The sequence below is a fragment of the Zerene cesonia genome, chromosome 1 (genome assembly GCF_012273895.1).
Source record: "Zerene cesonia ecotype Mississippi chromosome 1, Zerene_cesonia_1.1, whole genome shotgun sequence".
In the NCBI taxonomy this organism is placed as follows: domain Eukaryota; kingdom Metazoa; phylum Arthropoda; class Insecta; order Lepidoptera; family Pieridae; genus Zerene; species Zerene cesonia.
In genome coordinates, this window is record NC_052102.1 from 6,171,017 (window position 1) to 6,175,335 (window position 4,319).

At 34.3% G+C, this 4,319-nt stretch overlaps 1 non-coding gene across 1 annotated transcript; it reads left to right on the top strand.

The window, feature by feature from the left end:
- Positions 1-249: 249 nt before the first annotated feature.
- On the top strand, positions 250-341 carry Trnai-uau. Its single transcript is given in 2 exon segments — positions 250-287; positions 306-341. It is a non-coding gene; the product is annotated as a tRNA-Ile (tRNA).
- The last annotated feature ends 3,978 nt before the right edge of the window (positions 342-4,319 follow it).

Sequence of the window (4,319 nt, forward strand, 5' to 3'; positions counted from 1 at the left end):
GTTTTACTATTTTTATTACTAATACTTGTAATGAAATTTATTCGTTAGAGCTGTATAGGTATATTTTAAACTGCCGATAATGTTTTTGTCCTTCAATCCGTAAACCACAATGAACTCATCATACTACACATATTAATGCGGATGACGTCAGTTATATTACGTCGAACTGTTAGATACGCAGGGCACAAGCGGTAGAGGGGGAGGGGGGATCGACGGAACAGATATCATAATTTCGAACCCTCACTCGTCGCTCCAGTGGCGCAATTGGTTAGCGCACGGTACTTATAAGACAGTGTTCGTGAGCAATGCCGGGGTTGTGAGTTCGAGCCTCACCTGGAGCATATCTTTTACCTTTTTATATTTTTTTGCGTTTTTGTACTAAAAATTAAATATCCATATGCTTTTCATGTTACTAAACAATTCTCAAATACAAAATTCTATGTAAAATAAAAGTGAAGCTTAAAACTATAAGGAATTTATGCGAATCTAACATCCTTTCTACGACTTCACTTGCAAGCGTTTGACGCCATCACGGAGTTAACGGTCTCGATACGATATATTAAAATTCAAATTAAAATTCAACCAAATCAGTTTCAAGCGTTAAAAAATTGGGAAGAAAGACAAACTAAATTTCGTATTATTAATAAAATAATGATTTTTTTTTATCTCAAATTCCAAATCAAATACAAAGCACATAGTACTCACTGAGGCTGAATCAAAATTAAATCTAAATTTGAATAAGTAACAACCACAATTTATAATAACCCCGAGGTCACATTCGTATTGTCTGTGCTTTTACATTATTCCCTACCAAAAGTGATCGAGGTGCTCGCTAATTTACAAGTATAACAAGGAAGTCGGGAGCAGTAACACGCAAGCGCCTATCTTTATTTGGAAGCAATATTATGAGTCTTAATTACAGATAGTCGTGTCTAGCATTGTTTTGGAGTGCCGTAGCTTCATTCGGTAGTCGGGAGGGTGCTCTGAGCACGACATCGGTAACTAATCTGCCCGCAGCACGCCGCTCGACCTCATGATCCTGACCTGCGCGACCCTCCAGCCCGCTCCCGCGCTTCACACCGCTCCCTAGTCCCTTTACACTACCAACCTATTTGTTTACTCTTGCCCTCATCTAATTATTATCGGACTTTATATGATGGCATTTTTTCATTACTCTTTCGTAATTTTTGAAATATATCCACGTTTTATTATTGTGCTATCTGCTTTATTAAACATACTATTTAAACGTATTTTTATTTATATTGAAAAAAAAATACCCAAAATATAAAAAGATGCCTGATTTCACATTCACAGTAATATACTTAGTTTTATATCATTATTTAATTCGTTTGATACGGCATTTGCACGCATTCCCAAAATTTATCGACATTTTTTTAAATTAAATATATGTTTGAAATCGACCCGACCAAACCCACCGACCCTTAAAGTCGTGAGGAATGTAAATCGGTGACCGTGCGCGAACATCCTTTGACCACAAACTTTATTATTTTTTTCTCTATTATCTATGTACGAGAAACTATTTGGGGTCAGTAGATGGATACGTGCGTAACCGTAAAGAATGTCAGCATGCATAAGCTTCCAAATTGAACATCCAATAATCACTAACTTTACCTGACTCCTGTTTGTCACTTTTTTGTTACTTATTTTATAAAGAATGTAAATCAGTATACCAAAGCCAGTCACTTCACTCCAAATAGGTACGTACCCAAAAGAATATCTACATATTTATATTCAATAACAATCAATTTGTTGTGACTTCAATGACCCACGAGGAAATAGTGTAATAAAAAGTTATATTTGTGTGTTTGCAGTGATATAAATTTTGAGATTAAAATTGATATAGAGTAGAAAGCAAATAGAACAAAGCTAGAAAGGCTATAAAGATAAAGACTCAGCCAAGATATCACATGATCAGCAATAATGTAGTCTATGGCGCAGTGCAATACTTTGACAATAATATATAGTGCATTTGTTATTAAAGCATAAGCTCACCAAGTGGATATGTATCATATGCCAAATAATAAAATTATGTGTAATTTGTATTCCTGATAGTCGCTATGCACGAGCCGTTATACATAAAAAGTGCTTTTAAATTTAAATGTATTTATAAAGCTTCTAGTGCATATGTACAAATATGCATCACTCCGCTTTCGCTCCCTAAATGCCGCATGGCTTAAGATAAACGTACAAGATTGTTATTTATTACTGCACCGTTGAAATAAAAGTAAGGTTATATTATTATTTATATCTAACATAAGCAACAAAGACATCTCGAGTAAGTCGAATGATTACAAAAAATCCTAGGGTAAGAGTGTAATAATATTAATGAAAACGTTATTTAATATATTTTTATTTTTTTATATTATATTTATGGATACCTTCATGAAAATAAGTAACAACTTGTTTTTATTATTACCTAGGTATTGTGTATTCGCGAACGCATAACTATCATTTATGTTTACAACCGACAGGCAACAGTATACAAACAATATTTGAATGATTCTACTATCCAAATTGAAACGTATAATAGTATTCTAGGTTAACAGTTAGGTGCACCTGACTAATTAGGGCCCGTACCAGTCTTATCCTCTATCAACTTTATGTTACCACTTTGTCCTATTGACTCACTGCAAATACCGCATGCCAAGTTATAGTCGCTAGCGTTTTCAAATGTGCACCATTTAATATTTACTCTCTTAATAAACATAAATAAGGTATATAGAATATGATATGAACAATAAAACATTTCCAGCTTTAACCAAAATTACAACAAGTATGTGTAATCGTGTCAAAATATATTTAGACTTCAGGAAATAAATTACAAACAAAAAGAAAGACAAAAAGGAACTTTACTTTAACTTGCTGTTACTATATAGACAGAAACCTATAGTAACAGCAAGTTAACACTAGGACTTAGGATACAAACAGAGGATGAAAATATATTACTATAACTCCTTAGGTACAAGATGACATTGGCACTGGTAATCATTTTAAATTACACATTAATAGTTGCGGAATATGTTCGGCAATACTTGTCCTTTCATATTTTTGTTACATAAGGAATGTTTAATTATATCTATACCAAATACTAATTATAGATGAAGAAAAAAAAACTCAATGAAAACTGTACAAAATATTGAAAATGCACTCTAACGTAATAATATTTTACACAAAGCCTGTCGAAAGTGACACAGCTTACCATAATTGGCTTTCGCAACGTAGTTGTTTATTCGTAGAAAATTAGTGTATTTAAATCAGCGTTGACGTTTATCGTCGAACAGTAAGTTCAAAGACAATGCGTTGGCAGATCATTTGGGCATAATGTTACAGAGATACTACGGTTGTAGTAGGTAGTAAACAGGAATCCATAAGCGTGAGTCAGTCTCGGGTCTGACGGCGCCGGAGAGCGCGGTGGCGCAACATTCAGTCGCCACTTCGGCACCTCCAGCTTGCGACGGCCGGACCACTCCATCTCGCATTATACTGCATGACTGACCATTGTTACCGCAGAATGGAGAAAGTCACCCATACGTAACAACTTGACGATATCCTTTCTGGCTAATCTGACAACTCGTCTAGAAACTAAGTACACTGTCATGATAAGCGTGATCCTTATTAGAATAATAAACGCATGAACAAGATTAATAGCGAAATCGTATTCTCAATCCTCGAATATTCAATTTTTAAACATCACCATAACAATTTCAATGCTATAAAACTAAAAATTAAAATCACCATAACAAGATAATTTCTAATATAGGAATCAGTAATTTGATACAAAAATATTATTTTTGAAACAATAATAAGTAAGGTCTTTGATTCTTCATAAGTGTCTATATACATAGAAAATAGTTACACATAATAGAAATATACTTAAATCATTTTAATACGCGATACAGTAAACGACTCCCTTAATGAATATTATATATGTATAACTGATTATCGAAAATCATTCGAATTAATCTACAGTAACCGGTATTGTGCGTTCATGGCTAGCCGACCGTAATACGATATTTATTGATTTCTGGCGGAGCGTCGCTTAATGAATGCGGAGCACATTTCATGATTTCTCACGATACGTTTGGGAACGAGATTTTTTTTCGTTTCATTTCTCTTGGCAAACAATACGTCAGTGAACGCGGATGGAGGGTTGGAAGTGCGTCGCCGGTGCGACTGCCTCCGTACACTACGCAGTGCACACCATACACACTGCTCTGCCCAATACAAATTGGCTTTTTATAAATTTTGCGTTGATTTTAATATGAATCTGAAATATTGCTGCAATTTTAATGAAATTA